This window comes from Myotis brandtii, unplaced genomic scaffold, assembly GCF_000412655.1.
Source record: "Myotis brandtii unplaced genomic scaffold, ASM41265v1 scaffold270, whole genome shotgun sequence".
Taxonomy (NCBI): Eukaryota; Metazoa; Chordata; class Mammalia; order Chiroptera; family Vespertilionidae; genus Myotis; species Myotis brandtii.
In genome coordinates, this window is record NW_005360273.1 from 343979 (window position 1) to 363265 (window position 19287).

A 19287-nucleotide genomic window follows, 5' to 3' on the forward strand; every position below is an offset into this window, starting at 1 on the left:
TAGTCTTCGCAGATGTTTTAAGGTGGAATGAAAGAGGAAGCGAGGGGAAGCACTGTTCCTGCAGATGCTGGCATCCTACTGTAAATGATGACTTACCAGAACAAGGAGTTTGAAGTCAGAACACATACTTAAACAATGTGTGCGTTAACGGGTCCTAAATTACATGGATGCTGGCTGGCTGGCTGGCTGACGTGTGTGTGTGTGTGTGTGTGTGTGTGTGTGTGTGTGTGTAAGTACTCCTTGTCCTTAAGTAGTTACTGCTTCCTCTTTTTTCCAAACAAGTAAGTGTGTGTAAGTCCTTGTCCTTAAGTAGTTACTGCTTCCTCTTTTTTCCAAACAAGTAAGAACTAGATTGAAAAGATGAATAACCTAGAGCATTTTTGAATTCTTAAAAAGGCAACGTTGAATACCCAGAATAGAAAATGAGTACATTATAAGAACACTTTAAAAATCAAATTTGTTCAAATATTTCCTCCCCAAACTTAAGACACCTGAATTGATAACTGTTTGTAACTGTAAGATTAAAGGCATACCAGCGATCATAATGCATATATGTTAAGAGTTAGGGGAGAACCAAATCTGATTGAACTACCGTTTTGCAATGTAAGTTCAAATACCTGATATGACTGTAACAAAGAAGGTGTACTGTTTAAATTTATCCAGATCTCACAAGAATGGTTTAGTGTCTTTAAAGATTAATTTAGTATATCTTGTTTTCAAACCCAGTATCTTCTATTTTTGCCTTTAATACTGAACGCATTCTTTTAGCTTTCTTATAACATTTTCAAATAATATAATTTCTGCAGATCCCATCATTAAATTTTCTGGATTTCCCATCTTCTAGAGCCCAAGATTCAACTCCTTTTTGTTTTTTGTTTTCTACCATAAATTCAACCTGAGATGTTATAAATCTCTCCGTCCTGCAAAAAAAGGCCAGAAGTGTCTAATGGGAATCAAGCTCTTTCTCTTTCCAAAGAAGACCCTGAATTTCTTAAGAGCGGATGTGTGCTAAAGAGAGGAGCATTTTTCTCCAGGTACAATTGGTGAAAGAAGATGTTTTCAGGGCACATTCATCCTAAAACTGACAAAGAAAGACTCCCTTGAAAAGCAGCCTCACGTGCTCCCATCGGTTTGATGATAAAAGGTTGTAGCTCTCAGTATTTGAAGAGGTTGTCCAATAGTGTGTTACATGTTGAAGATAAGAAAAATGTTTGATTAAATGCTTTTAAAGAAGATTTCAGAGTATGTTATGGCGGTAGTTAAAACTGATGGGATGATGTTTGCCTCTTTCTGGTCTTACCAAGTCAGGCTGACTTGTCTCCATGCTTGTAGCGAAGAGAAGCTTCTGCAAGCATGCCTCTCATGTAACTGGTGCAGAACATCTCCCATTTCCCCATTCTGTGGTTCTGTGGCCTCCATGCCCACAACCATTTTGGCTCCCTGCCTATGATCTCATTGTCCACATAGACCCCTAGATGGATAGCCCAAATTCAGATTTACTGCCTTTACTTTGTCCATCCTCCCCCACACCCCTCAAAAAATATTTCCAGCACTAGCACTGGCTCCAAGAACCTCTGCCCCCACCTTAGGTAAGAGAGACCCTGCTCTTATAGCCTGCCCCCAGTGGTAGGATCCATTAGGTCTGAAGATCCCTCTTCCCTGTGTCTGTCCATCAATGAAGATCAGTTAGGAGGAGGAATACAGTTGAAAATCAACTGGAACTGAGCAATTGTAGCAGCCTTTAATTTAAATCCAATCCACCTTTTGCATTGTCGCCAATGAGTTTTTTTATACCATTTGCTGTTAATTTACAATTTATAATTTAAGACTGAGAGTAATAAGCTAATTTTAGCACTGGACAAGTAAGCAAAAGGAACAGCCTCAGAACTGGTCACAGTAACTAACAAGGAAGTACCTACTGGCTCAAAAAGCAGAAAAGAAGAACCTTATGTTTTCATGATTGATTTTTCTCACTTTATATGCAGTTGCTTCTATTCACTTTTTTATGACCTTGCCTATCCTGTACTCTCTAACTACATGGAAGTGATTTATTTCTGATAAACTTGGACACGAATAATGAGATACAACTGATAGTTAAATCCATACATCCAATGAAAATAGCCAGCATGCTAATCAGCATTCTATTTGGGTGCTAAGAGAGAGCTGATAGGGAAATCTAATCCGGACTATGGATGGACATAATCAGAGAAGATTCTCAATGGCCACCAATTAAATAATTTGCTTCTGTCCCTCTTATCCACTGCTATGCTTGAGTACTATGGTCCATAAAAAAGTCTTTATGGTAAAATAGTAAGTTCTTACTATTTATCTGTCTGTGAATACCATTAATATGAGTCATTCTTCTCTTTATGCATTAGCAAAATCAAGTTAGTTAAGACACCTTGAATCAAAGAAAACTGAAGTAATTCTCACCTATGAACTATTTTTGCATCCAGCTAATTGACCCTCATCTTCTCATCTTTCCTTCAACACAGAGACCATTCTCCTTGCACAGTTTTCCCTTAAATTCCACTGAACTAATCCTACTCATCCTGGAAGGCTTAGCTCAATTACTAGCTTGTGTAGAAAATTTCTCTACCCACTCCTTTTTCCAGTATAAATAATCCTTCCACTTTAATACTTTTTAGAACATTGATCAATTTGTATTATACTTGGCTGTACAAGAAAAAATATTTTATGCTCCATGATGGCAGGTGACTTAGCCTTCTTCATTTTAGTCAACCCTCACTGACCCCCAAACCTCAACCACAAGTCCATAACACATTAGGAGCTCAAATGATGTTTATTGAATGTGTTATCCATGATATTGATTCAAAGATGTCTTCAACCTGACCCTCGAATAGCACTCTCCTCCTGGCCACTGTCATTTTCACCTTTACTAAAGAAGAGAGAGTTATTTTTACAACCCCCCTACACACTAATAAAATTCCTGGAAATATGAAGCTATTCAGAGAGAAGAATGAAATGAACCCTAATTAAAATGTATTTAAAATGAGTTTATATATTAGATACCATGATGAAAGCACAGATCTGGGGACAGAGTATCTACAAACAATAAGAACTATATTTTAATAGCTAAGTATCTGCTAGTGGTTATCACTTGTACTTTCAGTGTAAATTTACTATATCCATACAGTTGCAATAAAATTTTGACCTGAGAAGTGGAAGTAATAATTTTCTCTCAATTCTTCTTTTTTAATTGAAAAATGTTAGGCAGATTATTACTACTCTATTAAACTTTTCAATCCTCAATTTTCCAATAAAAAGTATTAAGAGAACTATAATGAATAAAGCACTAGTAATACTGTTACTTCTTATAGAGAGCTAAGTACTTTGTATTATCACTACATTTTCAGTATCACAACCACTATATTCATGAAATTAGGCATGATCACCTTTATTTAGAATCCTAATATTACCTGAGCACACACAGGCAGGCTTTCAAACAAGTCTGCCTGACTCCAAAGCCCACAATTTCTCAGCATATTATACTGTCTCTTATAGCAAGTTTTGTTTGATTATCTTTTCAGCTTTGTCCCAAGTCAGCCAAGTCCCTGACTATAACACACAGGAGCCAGTGATAGAAAATAAAAACCCCTAAGCACCATGGCTAGGATCCTACAACTGCTCCCTTCCTCATCAATGATGGTCACTGTCTTGCCCCTCCTACTCACCCCAATTCCTTCATTCATCTTTGGGTTTCTAAAATTAGATTTTTTATATCTACATTTCCCTTTTCATTTTATTGCAAAAATACAGTTATACTTTATTACATTACTAATGTATTACTAATACATTATCATTACTTATAAATACTATCATAAGGGCTTTCCTCCTGCAGTTCTGTTTCCTCTTAAAATCACCCATATGCTTCATTCTCAAATAAATTTGCCTACAATGCAAGTCAGATCATTCCGCTGCTGTACTCATACCATGAAGTTTTCTCCACTGCCTATTAACTTATACAACTATACCCTAAAAATATTTTTTTATTTTGCAGATAAAATAGAAGTGAAAATTAAATCAGGATCCCTTCAGATTTCATCACAAATTACAAATGTGTATTGTACACATGGAAAGGTCATACAGTCAACCATTCATGACTCAATACACAGTAGAATATTTTGACTACAGACAAACCATATTCAGAAACATCTGACAGAGCCACATTGTCCTGATTCATCTTACCTACTTGGGGCAATAATTCAGCAAGTTGTTTTCTACTCTTCAAGCTCCCTCTAAACTTGGTAAAGCCAGTGCCTGCCTAATTTCAGCAATTCTGTCAGAATGGGCACAAGCCCAATTACACAGCTCAGAAACTAACTTGCAGGCACTTTACAGGCCTTTAAAAATACTTGTATTCTTGGACTTTAAACCTACTGATGTACATGAGAGAGGCTGAGCCCATATTCTTTTTTAGAAAGTAATTCTGAGTGGGAAGATTACTGCTAAGTGAATGTTCAGAGTTCCTCAAGTAACTGAGCTCTGATGTCATTAGATGGTTTTCATAAGACTGAGATAATAATATTTATAAAATCCGTGGCTAAGCAGCTTCAAAAGTACTTTTGCTTTTTTTTCCTAATTTGATTTTTCAAATACATTGTCGAGTCCAACAATTTCTCTTTGAAAATCTACATGTATTTCTTCATTTTATGTATATACTAGAGGCCCAGCACATGAAATCACGTGAGACTCAGACCCACTGCACTGCCGTGGGACCCCAGACCTGCCCACACGGCCGCGGGACTCCAGACCTGCAGCACCGCGAGACCCATCAATGCACCTCCTGATGACTAGTTGTTTGGTCATTACAGCGTTACAGCGTTACGGCCACGGGCCTTTTATAATATAGATTAGAGGCCCGGTGCACGAATTCGTGCACAAGTCGGGTCCAGCAGGCCTGCCCCCATTGGGGCCAATCGGGGCCAGCCAGAGTGAGGGGCACGGGAGGTTGGCCGGCCGCAATGCACATCATAGCAACCAGTTGTTTCAGTCGTTCAGTCGCTTGGCTTTTAGATACTAGTATACTAGTATACTAGAGGCCCAATGCATGAAATTCATGCAAGTGGCTCAGCCCTCACCACTGCAGTGGCCACCTCTGCCTCAGCCCCCGCCACTGTGGCTTCATCCAGAAGGTTATACAGAAAGACATCCAGAAGGATGTCTGGTCTAATTAGCATATTACGCTATATATATATAATCTTTCTCTGATTGGAAGCACAAAGTCACTCTGAATCTTCACCCAAATGGCAAAGAAGGCACATACTAGAATTTAATGTCATTGAATCCCAGTTTGCCCCAAATTTATTTTTTAGGGTGAATTAAAATTTTAGATAATTCAAAACTACATCCCAACTGACATGGCTCAGTAGTTGAGCACTGACCTATGAACCAGGAGGTCATGGTTCGATTCCTGGTCAGGACACATGCCCGGGTTGCAGGCTTGTTCCTCAATGGTGGGCGTGCAGGAGGCAGCCAATTGATGATTCTCTCTCATCATTGGTGTTTTTATCTCTCTCTTCCTCCCTCTCCCTTCCTCTCTGAAGTCAATAGAAATACATTTTTTTTTAAAAACTACAACAAAATTCCAAAAATTGCTAAGAAAAAATAAAAACAAAAGTATTCACCCTAATAAAATTCATTCAAAAATTAGCAAAATGGTCCAACTGTTTTACTCATATAGATGGGACCATTAAGGAAAACATTGCTAACATAATATATTTAAATAGTTCTGAATTAGTATCCTACTGAGATATTTTTACTTTCCTGAGAATAGCAGACTGGTCCAAAGTTTAAATTAAAAAATTAATGTCCTAAATATTTGTATGTCCATTCTTGCTCATAATTTGCTACAGTTAATGAAGCACTGCAATATCAGACAATAGTTTGATTTCTCACTAAAATAGGAGGAAGAGGGTCTGACTATTTTTGCTATCTACAATAGTTCTAGAAAAACAATCTCCCTTTCATTTGGTTTTCTAGATATTTCTATTTTCCTTAATACCCTTTCTGACATTTAAAATAAATGCATGATTTAAATTATATATGGTCATTTGTTTTGGAATATTTCATCAACCCTTACACAGCATTCTTTGGATATAACATGCTTGTAATAATTAGCATCCAATCACCTAATAAATATTTGTTCATTTGATTAATCAGTCACAATGATTTTTAAATGCCTTGGCTGGGAGATCCTTTAAAATATTTGTAACTTACTTGGGGAGGCAAAAGTTGAAGTCAGTAAGCACAAGTTATTACTGGCCCATTGGCCAAGTCTCTTCATCCCTTCAAAATAAGAAGCTTGTCTGCTGCTTCTGTGCCAATATTCGTTCTTGGGAACATCTGAAAACATAATTAAACTTTACCAAGGGCTCCATGTAGCCATTCCCCAGAAGTTTTGCCTATTTACCATGCGTCTAGCACAGTGGTTCTCAACCTTCCTAATGCCGCGACCCTTTAATACAGTTCCCCATGTTGTGGTGACCCCCAATTTCATTGTTACAAATTGAACATAATTAAAGCATAGTGATTAATCACAAAAACAATATGTAATTATATATGTGTTTTCCGATGGTCTTAGGCGACCCCTGTGAAAGGGTCGTTCGACCCCCAAAGGGGTCGCGACCCACAGGTTGAGAACCGCTGGTCTAGCATATAGTTAGGCACTGCAGAGAGAGCAAACGGAATAGACAAGGCCAATGTTTTCATGGAACTTATATTCTAGTGGACAGGGGAGACTAGGAACAAGATAAACAAGATAATGACTTTAAAACAACAACAAAAACATGTCCAAGGAAGGCCAGTCCAGAGCAACCAGCCATGAGACTGAGTGTGGAAAGAATGTTCCAAACAGAAGAAACAGCAAGTACAAGCACAGAAAGTTGTGAAAGATGCGTATCACAAAAGCCATTATTAGCATCTCAAACAGGAAGTGCTAGGGGGAGGACAGAAAGATAATTGAATCTAAACTCTAAATTGGGCCATGAAATTAGGAATGGAATTTGGTGGGTAGTTATCATACTTTAAGCAGCAAAAAGGCAAAGGCAGGAAATTTAATGGTCAGCAGGAAGTGCAAAGGCAAAGCTGAGGAAAGAGGAAAGTTTCTGGGGAGACTCGGAGGAAGGAAGTTTAGAAATGTATGTTGGGGGTGAGACTTTAAAAATTCTTGAATAACAGACGAAAGGATTTTGACATTTCCTGTAGTAAATAAGAAACTTTTCAGGTATCGAAGATGGTAGTGGTGTGTTGCACTGTTTTGTTTTCATTTGGTGGGTGTTGATTATTTTGGGAGGTGGGTGTTGGTTTCTTGATCTTATCAGGGGAATGAGATTTTAAACTGATATTCAGGAAGGCAGCAGGATAGACTGGAAATAGTGATGCGTGGAGGGAGAAAACCAAAGATGACTGTGTTAAGAAGATAGGATGTGCCTCATAGAGGAGGAGGCTTATCAAGATGGAAAAGAAGTGTTGAAACAATTTGACAAATTCAATACAGGAATAAACCAGACCCCACACATTGGGGGAAGATAACAATTCAGAGATTCAACTTAGCATTACGGACCTAATGACTTACACACGGTGTGTATTTAATAATGTTTTATTAAGATTTAAAATGGACACTTCAAATTGCTGTTTACCTCATTAATTTACATCGGATTAAGTAAATCGGTTTATTCCTATTTGGAATCAGTTTTGCCACCTGAGTTGTAAAAATAATTTGGGAGGACAGAAAAAGAGATTGGGGATTATAAAATGTGTTCTCTGCTTTTAAGTCCTCAGATGGTTAAACATTAGTGCTTACGGAAGAAAGTCTTGCCCATATTTGGGAGTCATACGCTGGAGCAGCATGTAACCTCTGGGATGAACTGGGGTGACATGGTCCCAGCCTACATCGTTATTATCCCACTGGAAGGAGAGGAAACTGTAGACTCTCAGAAAGTAGGTGATTTACCCAAGATTGAACATGAGAGTCAGATTTAAATCAAACATTTGACCTTAAACTATGTATCTTTTTCTATTGCCATTTCTCATTGCCCATTCACAGATAAATCAATTGAGCCTTACAACCATTCTATAGGTTGTCTTTTCATTTTGTTAATTTTTTTTTTCTGTGCATAAGTTTTTTAGTTTGAAGTAGTCCCATCGGTTTATTTTGGGAAAATTCTTCTTGTTATGCTAGTGGGAGGGATGTTGGTCTTCTCCACATCAAGACTAACCTGACAAGCCTACTTTACATAGAGATGAAAATGACATTTGCCTGTTACCGAGTCTCTCTTCCACCAAACACAATACTATAATTAAGAAAAAAGTGAAAAAGGAGTCATTACTCATCAAAATTTTATCCTCACCTATTACTGCTCTTCACCTTCTTATGTGTAAAACTAAAAACTTAATTTCTGTCAAATGAAATATTTTCAGAGATATTCACTGGACCTTTATTTTCTAAACATCTTCAATCCTAATTAGTATATATGCAGCTATTTTATTTTATTTGTATGTCCCTTAGAAAAATACCACAAATCAGGGAAGTCAAAATAGGTTTCTATTTCTGTTCCTATTCTGAGGTTACTTTCAACAGCCTTATGTGAAAGTATGGTGACTCATTAGAATTGTGTTGTTTCTTCTAGGGGTATATTTACAAATTAGTAGCCATCAAGCAAAGGGATATTCTGGGAAACACTTGCCCTCCTCCGATGAATAAGAAACTAATACAGCTTTCTCAGTAAAAGAGATTAAGCCTCCTTTTAGTCTATCCTAAAAGGCACAGCTGTGGAATTATGTTGCATTTCAATCTTAAATGACCTTATTCACAAGTAAAGGTAGCACTGATTTTTATCCTGCCTCTGCAACAGGTGGAGTTGAGGTTTACAAAATTCAGTCTCTGTGCCATTGTGGATGTGACAAGATGTGATAGCTTTGTGAACAATCTAGAAAATCATATGCACAGAAATGTTAATTGTCATTTCAAAGGAAGTAGAAGGGTTACCATTTATTGTGAGATTGTATCCTTGTTAAATTGTGGGGTTAAAATGGCATTTCAAAGTTTTACTTGGGTTACTATTTATTGGAGGGGAGAGGGAAGTGATTTCCTGATCCTTGATATCTAAAAGTCTGGGGACCATGGTTTAGAGCCTAAGCTCTCTTAAAACCTCCCAGCAGCACAAATCCCTGCATTCTCACAGCAACTGTTGTCACCAAGAAGAAAAGTCTTCACCAGGCAGCATTACACTGTGACTAATCGTTACCCTAAACTTCCCCTTGCACTTTCTTCAGTTAACACAATCTACCAAATAGCATTTCTTTCCACCCAGATTTAGAGCAAGTTTTCCATGAGGCACATACAGATAGACACATACATGTTCCCCACTATCACTCATTTCCCTTCCTACACTGGCCAACACGATCATGATCACCTCAGTACACAAATATTTTCCTTCAATGGCTCCCACTTCCTTTGGATGCCACCTTTTCTCTTTGACATAGGGTCAAAATATGCTGATTCAAGTAAGTTTCATCTGTTTCTTTTTACTCCAAAGCTAAATGGACTTCTTTCAAGTCCAATAATGTCTCATACATCTAGCAACCTTCCTTTCCCATACCTCTCCCAACAGCTCTGCTTTGCTAACACCTATATAACCTTCAATTTTCAACTTAAAGATGACTTTTTCCTTAAAAAATGTTGCCAGGTCGACACCCTTCTTCCTCTATTCAAACTCAAGTTTCGCTCCTTTTCCTTCCATTTCACTTGCATTTCTACATATTTAAAAACTTGTAAACATTTATGCAATGCCCACATCCCTTTAGCTCTAGACTGTATGCTCTGGGAGGATGGGGGTATCTCTTTTGTGTTCTGCAGTTTAATGACTAACATAATACCTGAATATGTTAATAATTGGTATTTGATAAATATTTTCAAATGAATGAATTCCTTCTGCATAGACTTTTAAGCCCTTTTCTCTTATTGCTTTTTAAAATTATTAAACTCTGGCTATTGGTTTCAACAATTTCTCTTCATTAACTCAAAATACATTGTGACTAATCAGTATCCCAACTTCCAAAGCTCCACTACTCTGTATTTCAAATATGATATTTTGTGTCTTCTGATCATGTTTTTTCTTTGTGTTACCAACTCATACTTCCCAAATTCTGATTGAACTTCTTTTTAAGATAAGGCACAATGAATTCTGGAGCATAATTAACAGAATTGCTGCTATGTCCCATACTGAGGTTCTAGAATGAATGTTTGAGGTTGCAACATATCTCAACTAGATGATAGATGCCAGCAAGGTTTCTTAGCCATTTCTGAAGGTGTGCTATACTGAATTGATTGCATTAAGTGAATAGAACAAGACTTTTATCAAATGATAATTGTGGAGGACACCACAATAGAAAGTTAGCCCCAACCCAAGCAATTAAAAAAAACACACAAAAAACAGCCCTGACCAGTGTGTTTCAATGGTTAGAGTGTCGGCCTAGGGCCTGAAGGGCCACGAATTCGATTCCTGGTCAAGGTCACATACCTGGGTTGCAGGTTCATCCCTGCCCTGGTCAGGGCACATGCAGGAGGCAACCAATGGATGTGTCTCTCTCACATCTATGTTCCTCTCTTTCTCTCTCCCCTTCTGACACAAGGAGGTACTCATATATGATTTTTGACTAAATAAATGAATGAGAGAATGAGTGAAAGATGGCTTTGCGAATTTAGACAGAGTAAATATATAAAACTAGGGGCTCAGTGCACGAATTCATGCACCTTGTAAGGAACTGTGGTGGGCACAGGGGTGGGTCTCGGCTCATCCTCTGTGCTCCTGCCCAGTCCCTCCCACCGTGGCCCCCAGTCACCTGTCTGCCAGCAACCCTGCTCCCACCACCGCCACTCCCATGTGCTGATGGGGCCAGTGCCAGCAGCGGGTGCAAGTGGGGCTGGCACCATCAGCAGGTGCGAGTGGCAGCTGCTGCCTTGATCACACCTCAGGAGCAGGGGGAGATGGAGAAGCCCTCAGGGGCAATCAGGGCCAGTAGCTGCCACTTGCATCCGCTGACGATGCCAAGCAATCTGGGCCAGCGCTGGGCACCGGCAGCAGTTGCGATCAGCGGCTCCAGTGCCTGCAGTGGGTGCAAGTGCCCTGCGGGACTGCAGCACGTGGGAGCAAAGAATTTTCAGTAACCACCAGAAGCTCGCCCCGATGACAGCGACCGGCGTTCCACCTTGGTCTGGAGCCCCCACTCACCTGCTCCACCATCCCACTGTGTCTGACACCCACCATGTTCCACGCATGCCCCTGGTGGTCAGCGCACGTCATGGCGACTGGTTGTTCAGTTGTTCCACTGTTCGGTCTATTTGCATATTAGGGTTTTATATATATAGATAATAGTAGTTAAAAGGTACAAGTGTGTCTAACACACTAGGTACAAGTGTGTCTAATACATGCCAGGTGTTTACTAACATTATGTCTGTGCATTCTCATAGCAAGTCAGTGTGGTGGACAGTGAAATCATCTGTGCTTTAGAGATGATTAAAGTGCAGCTCAGAATCAATAAAGAGCAGCATCAAGGTGCTTCTCCTTGTGACGGGCAAGGCTGAGAAACAACGTTGGATTTTTCTCACTACCACACATGTCCTATCCATTTTTCCCAGGATCACAGCAGGATGGTGTCCAACTCCCAGATACGTGTGCACGAAGGACAACTTCCTTCCAGGAAGCAGACAGTTCCTGATTGCTGTGAACTTTTTTTGATTAAGTAGGCAATGGAGAGCCCTTGACGTTTTTGAGTGATAAGATTACATCTAATATGCTGTAATGGAAATGAACTTTGAGATAATTATTCTCTCTACTCTGGCTACTGTCTACAGGCTGCATTACACAGAGAGCAGTTAGGAGTTCATCGCAGTCTTCCAGTTGTGGAGTTATGACAAATTAGACTTGTGGCCCTAGAACTAGATACAAAAGATAAATAATTTAGGAGCTATTGAGTAGGAAAATAAATGATGGAACTTAAAGTCTCATTAGAAAAAAAATAAAAATAAATTAAATTAAAATATAATAAATAAATAAATAATAAAGATAAATAAAGTCTCATTAAATGCATTTTTGGGTTTGCCAGGCTTGGAAATGTTTGGGACGTGGCTTCGGGAAGCACTGTTCCAACACAATCGCCTGTTGTTTGTTTGTTTGTTAATCCTCACCCAAGGATATTTTTCCATTGATTTTTAGAGAGAGGCAGAAGATGAGAACTAGCTAAGACTCAGAATCAGAGAGGGATTAGTAAAAGCTCTTACTTGAGGCTGAGCCAGCAAACTATTAACTTAGGGCTCATTACATATTTTTTTTTTATTTGGTCCCAGAATCAAAAGCAGACCCGAACACTGCACAAAGGGGGCAAGTAGGTGTAGGTAGAAAAGTTGGAGAAAGGCAGTGAAAAGGAAACAGGCAGGACATTAGCCTCTTAGGTGCATACTATGGTTTCCTCATGTTTTATCAGGCTCATTTGCTCTATTTCTCTATTTGCACATTTATGCACATATATGGTACTGATCTCCTTTTCTTACCAGTCTACTCATACCTTGATCTTCCTCATGGCATAAGAACTTAATTTTAGTTATAGTATGTGATAATTCAAGACAGCATATTGTTGTTAGAAATTTAATAGCATTTCTTATAATTCAGAAGCACTGAAAATTTATTAATTTTATACTTGTTTCCTTATAGTACCACAATCTTTCATATAAGCATCCAAACCTTCAGTTGATTGAATATTAGGGGCTTAAGTATATAGCTGACTTCAGCTTTAATCTCTTTAGTAAGTATTTTGTGCAAGAAGTATGCTATCTGCCCAGAATTTAGCTAAACTTACTTTCTATTATAGATTAATTTTGCATGTTGACTCATACCTAAGTCTCCTATTTTATGGTTCATTATTTCCCTGCAGAATTTTGACCTCATTCTCCCTTGATCAGCTATAAATTATTTATTTTAGAATCTTTTTAAAAATTCTTGTGGTTAAAAGATTTTAGTAGTAAGACTACTTTCATCACTCAATAAAAGCTGCATTAATCTTCACACTGCTAACCTTCCCCCTGTATTATTTTTCTTAACAAAATAAAAATTTACTTGTGAGTTACCATAGCCCTCCTAATTCTCCTTTGGTAAAAATTTACTTATACACTTAGTCTTATTCTGATTTTTGTTAAGACTAATTACTAAGGAGAAATTCAAAAGTGAAGAACAACTCAACACTTCCCTTCTAAAAGCTTGTCCCCCTAATTGATGTATAAAAATACATACACACAAGAAACAAGAGCAATAATAACAACAACAATAATAAACATTCTTATGGAGATTTATAATTTTCAAGGGACATTCTCTTATTTGATCCTACAGTGATCCTGTAGGATGGATGTTATGATCATTTCCTATATATATATATATATATACATATATGAGAAAAACCAAATTAAAATGTTGAAATGACCTGACTAAGTTCCTTTAACCGTAACTGCAGTTTGAAATTGGTCTTCTAACTCCAAAGTCTACTGCTTACCACACTGACATCACTGGATAAATCCTCTAGACAAACAATCAGCAAAGAAACAGCAATCCTAAATGACTCACTAGATCAGATGGACTTAATTGACATCTTCAGAACACTTCACCCCAAAGCCGCGGAATATACATTCCTCTCAGGTGCTCATGGGACATATTCAAAAATAGACCACATATTGGGTCACAAGCAAAGTCTCCACAAATTCAAGAAGATTGAAATCATAAAAAGCTTCTTCTCAGACCACGATGGCATAATGTTAGAAATAAACTACAATAAAAACAACCCAAAATACTCAAACACTTGGAAGCTGAATAGCATGTTATTAAATATTGATTGGGTTACCAATGACATCAAAGAAGAAATTAAAAACATCCTGGAAACTAATGACAATGAAAACACAACAATCCAAAACCTATGGGACACAATGAAAGCAGTCCTGAGAGGGAAGTTTATAGCTCTACAGGCCTACCTCAAAAAACAAGAAAAAATGGTAGTAAATCATCTAACTCTACAACTCAAAGAATTAGAAAGAGAGCAACAAGAAAACCCCAGAGTGAGCAGAAGGAAGGAGATAATAAAGATTAGAGCAGAAATAAATGACATAGAGACCAAAAAAACAATACAGAAAATCAATGAAACCAAGAGCTGGTTCTTTGAAAGGATAAACAAGATCGACAAACCTCTAGCCAGGCTCACCAAGAAGCAAAGAGAGAGGACCCAAATAAACCAAATCAGAAATGATAGAGGCGAAATAACAACAGACCCCACAGAAATACAAATGATTGTTAAAAAATACTATGAACAACTCTACTCCAACAAACTAGACAACCTGGAGGAAATGGACAAATTCCTAGGAAAATACAACATCCCAAAACTCAATCAGGAAGAATCTAAAAACCTCAATAGGCCAATAAGACGGCTTCACAGGGGAGTTTTACCAAACATTCAAGAAAGAACTAAAACCTATCCTCCTCAGACTACTACAAAAAATTCAAGAGGAAGGAACACGCCTCTCAACAATGAAAAAATAGTGCATTATTCTCTGCTCCAAGTCTCCCACATTACCTAGCATTAGGATTTGAGGCACAGAGGAAGCACTCTAATTATAACACTCACTGATACTTTTATTTTCCAATGCTATAAGAAAAGAAAAAAGTATAGTGCACAGAAAAGTTGGGACTCTAACTTTAGACAAGGAGTGAGAACGGGATCTGTAACTAGAAGAAGGAGGGGACATTCGTGTGTGGGGGGTAAGAAAAGTAAAGCTCCAGTTTTAATAATAGGCATGTCTTATGCACGACAGCGGGAAAACTTCCTTACCTGAAATAAACGGCTCATGATGAACTGTAGACAAAAATGTTCTGAATCCGTAGTCTGGGGACAGATAATAGTGTTGAATGTTCCTGAATGCTAGGCTGAGGAACTTTATTTTATAGTTAATGGTGATCCCCTGGAGGGTTTTGTGCTCAGAAGATCAAATCACTGCTTTAGTCAGGTTTTTAATGAGCCTACAAGTATAGACATCAGCTAAGAAGCTGCTACAGAAATCCAGGCATGAGGTGATGAGCACCAGAGGAAGGGCCAGGGTGGGTGAGGAAGAAAAGGACAAAAGTGAAACAACTTTAAGTAGCAGAGACATACAATTTGGCAGCTGGTCAGAAATAAAGTAGGAAAAAATCGTCAAAGTTCTAATATTCATTTCTAACTTTGAATGTTATGATTGGCAACAAACATTGTTAGCTATTTTCCTTGAAGTGACATGCTCACTTCATTCATTTTGAGAAAATAAATGCTAAAAAGTAAAGTCTCAATAACCATCATTAGTCTGTTGTGCTTTTTCTTAAGACATCGTCATATTTCAGGATGTATCAGATTTCATCACACAGAATATTAAAAATACATGCACTCAAGAGTTGAAATTTAATAAAATTATTAGATTTCACTACTTCATAGAGGGCATACTTAAGTGACAATGACTTTTTTAAAACTGAGAGTGCAAGGTGGTAAAGGATTTAATAAGTATAATATTAGAATCAGTACTAATAGTGGAGCACAATGACTCCTAGTAATGCTTAACTAAATAATAGGCACATAATACCTTAGTCTTGTTATGAAAATGTTTTGCCTTGGCAACTTCCTGATAGGATTTGGGGACCTCTGGGTATCCATGTATCACCTTCTGATCACTGTTGCTGCAGAGCATCCTGATAATAGCTCAGGCTTACAGCTCCTCCTGTGTGCCAGGTCCCATTCTAAGCACTGAATTACTTTAAATCTGAATTTAACATATTTTCTTACTTCAATGACAAATGTAAATGTGCCAAAGTGGAAGAAGAAGATCGACTATTGTGCGGGGGAAAGGAGCCACATACTAAACCTGACAAGCTCAGGGGAGGTCAGCACAGCAGGCTTCATAAACTCACTGACCGAAAGTAGCCACATAGGATGGTCTGACATAAACATTCCTAACCAAAAGCTAGTCATGGTGGGTAGTCACGTCCTAGGTCTATAGCTTCCTTAACAAAGATCAGTATTTATATTCATTGGACTGTCTTTTGTCTTTCTACATTTAAGATAACATACCTTTGGAATGTCAGAGAGATCCCCTTTTCCAGACCCCTCAGGACACAATTTCCCACCAGAGCACAAGACCTCAGAACCTAATTTGTTATCTTGTTGCCCACATACCATCTATGTGCTATAAATGTGTATTGTCCTCTACTCACCAATGTAGAAGAAATACGTGTCTGTCTCTCCTCTTTATCCAATCTCAGAGGTTCCCCTGATTAGCTTGCTCCTGCCCCCTTAATCTACTACCAATGGATCTCATACCATTGTTTGGAGCTAACTCTCAATCCCAGCAATTGTTGTCAGTTTGGCTCAAGTAAACTTATAAAAATTCTCTACAGGTTTGGACGTTGCTTACACTGACACTATAATGTCATGAAAATACTTTCCAACAGAACACATTGAGTAAAGGCTCGTAGTAACTTGAAATTTAAAATATAAACATTTAAATGATATGCCCTGGTAAACGCTAATAACGTCAACATTTTGGGGATACTGTGAACAGAATGAAATTCCCCCAGTTCTTAACACAAATTCCTCCAATTGGCAAAGGGATTAACCAAAGGGTTTATAGAAAATTATGCCTACCTGGTGGCACAGCCATTTTAATCAGCTCCATTTCCTGTCTTCAAGATGTTTATGTAAGCTTACAATGAAATTCTAGTTCCAGCTTCCATATTTTCTTTAAGTGTTGCATAATGCAAATCACTAACTTTTAGGTGTTTTAGAGAATTAAAGGAAGAATTTCAAAGTGCATAAAATGATCTTAGATCTGTGTCCATTAAAAGAAAATCCAGAGCTAAATCAAATTTTGAAACTATTGGATTAGACGTTCCCCTATGGAAGTGTTTAATAAGTGAGCCTTTGATACTTTTGGGCAATGAAAGTAGAAAAGATTTTTAGATCCTATGGAGACATCTGTGTGTACCAATCACTCTAATCTATATTGTCTAGCCTATAAACAAACAAACAAATGACACACACACACACACAAAAAAAAACCAGCAAATAAAAAACTAATTTCTCTAGACCTAGTACTGTATTGTTTTGTCTATTTTGTTTACTAAGCATAGTTTCTGTTTTGTAAAACTGGTCTATAAAATTGGTTTAAATAATTTAGGATTATCCAGAGTTGGCAATACAGTGTAATTCTAAGACAGCACATTTATGTCTAGAACTGGTTGAATTACAAAAAAAAAACCCAGCAAATAAAAAACTAATTTCTCTAGACCTAGTACTGTATTGTTTTGTCTATTTTGTTTACTAAGCATAGTTTCTGTTTTGTAAAACTGGTCTATAAAATTGGTTTAAATAATTTAGGATTATCCAGAGTTGGCAATACAGTGTAATTCTAAGACAGCACATTTATGTCTAGAACTGGTTGAATTACAGGACAGTTTTGCTGTCATAGAATCTAAGAGTATAGGGTAAAAACGTGCAAGGGGCCAGGCCAATGTGGTTAAGTGGTTGAGCATTGACCCATGAACCAAGAGGTCACTGATTCCATTCCAGCCAAGGGCACATGACTGTGTTTTGAGCTCGATTCCCAGAATGGGACATGCAGCAGGCAGCTCAATCAATGATGTTTCTCTCTCATCTATGTTTCTATCTCTATTCCTCTCCCTTCCTCTCTCTCTGAAAAGCAATTTTAAAAATTATTTTAAAATGTGCAAGGGGTCTCAAACCAATTTTTAAACTTTCCCGCAGTTACCAACTTTCATTGTGATCTGAATGAAGGAACATAATGCGCCACTGGTCATTATAATGACAGATGGGAAAAGGCTTGTGTCAGAATAAATGCTGTAGGGTGATGACATACATTCTCTCACAGGTCAGCAGGGGGTGACACAGCACCAGCCTTCTTATCATTTAATAAGCTCCTGTAGTTGCAGAAGTCTTTAAATGAACAAAACATTCACATGAAATTCATCCATGACATCTGTGACTCTTCTCACTTCATTTCCTTTCATTCATTTAACGTTTTTATTTTTTTTATTTTCAGAACTACCTTCCCAGACATCTGTAGAAAATTAATATATTGCCACATAAATAAATTAGGTTCCTGGATCCAAATTCAACGTGTGTGTGCGTGCACCTACTCATAGTCTCTCCCACACCAACAAGCAATTCTCAAAAAACAGAAATTCGGTTGTAAATTCAAGTAAATTCTGACACTATCTACCCAGAAGACCGAATTAGATTCCACTGGTAAAGGACTCAGTCCCACAGGACTGCCTTTCACTTCAGATGCCTGTGCTTCTGACCAGCTGGTTACAAAGTGAAAGTTCCCATGACCCCTTCCTTGGGTTCAATTAATTTGCAAGAGTGGCTCACAGAACTCAGGAAAACCTATTTACTCACTCACTAGATCACTGATTTATTAGAAGGAATATTAAAGCATACTGATTATCAGCCAGAGGAAGGGCTACAAAGGGTCCCAAACAAAGGACCCTTTGTCCTCCTGGAGTTTGGGGGCCTGACACGGTGGAACCAGGCAGTGCTGTGGTTCCCCACCATGGAAACCCTGCTGCCCCCAACTCCCTCTTTTTAGGTTTTTATGGAGGCTTCATTACATGGGCCTGATTGATTAACCCATTGGCCACTGGGGTTTGGTTCAACCTCTAGCCCTTGTCCAATCCCAGGAAAACAGGGGATGGGACTGAGACGTCTAACCCTCTATGCATGGTTGGTTCCCTAGGCAACCAGTCTCCATCCATAGATGGTTTGCAAAAATTACCTCATTAACATAAACCCTGTGGCAGTGGGAAGTGCTTGTTATGAATAACAAGATACCCATTTCACCTTTAAGGCTCTGAAAGTTTTCAGGAACTGAGGACAAGAGACCAAATATTGCATAAAAGATGTTCCCTTTACTCTCATTGTGCAGGAAATTCCAAGAGTTTGAAAGAGTTTGGAAGCTCTAAGATAGGAATTGAGGATGATGACAAAATATATGTAAAATATACATTCATGTGTGTATATGTGTGTGTGTATATACACCAAATATTTAAAAGATGTTCCCTTTACTCTCATTGTGCAGGAAATTCCAAGAGTTTGAAAGAGTTTGGAAGCTCTAAGATAGGAATTGTTGAGGATGACAAAATATATGTAAAATATACATTCATGTGTGTATATGTGTGTGTGTATATA

At 38.1% G+C, this 19287-nt stretch overlaps 1 long non-coding RNA gene across 1 annotated transcript in view; it reads right to left on the reverse strand.

Moving 5' to 3' along the window:
* Positions 1-16229: 16229 nt before the first annotated feature.
* LOC106726480 overlaps positions 16230-19287 on the reverse strand; it is a 6116-nt gene continuing 3058 nt past the window's right edge. Inside the window, exons 2-3 of the long non-coding RNA XR_001362547.1 lie at positions 18931-18939; positions 16230-16322 (exon numbers count right to left, since the gene is read on the reverse strand). This is a non-coding gene — a long non-coding RNA (uncharacterized LOC106726480). The remainder of the gene's footprint in view (positions 16323-18930; positions 18940-19287) is intronic.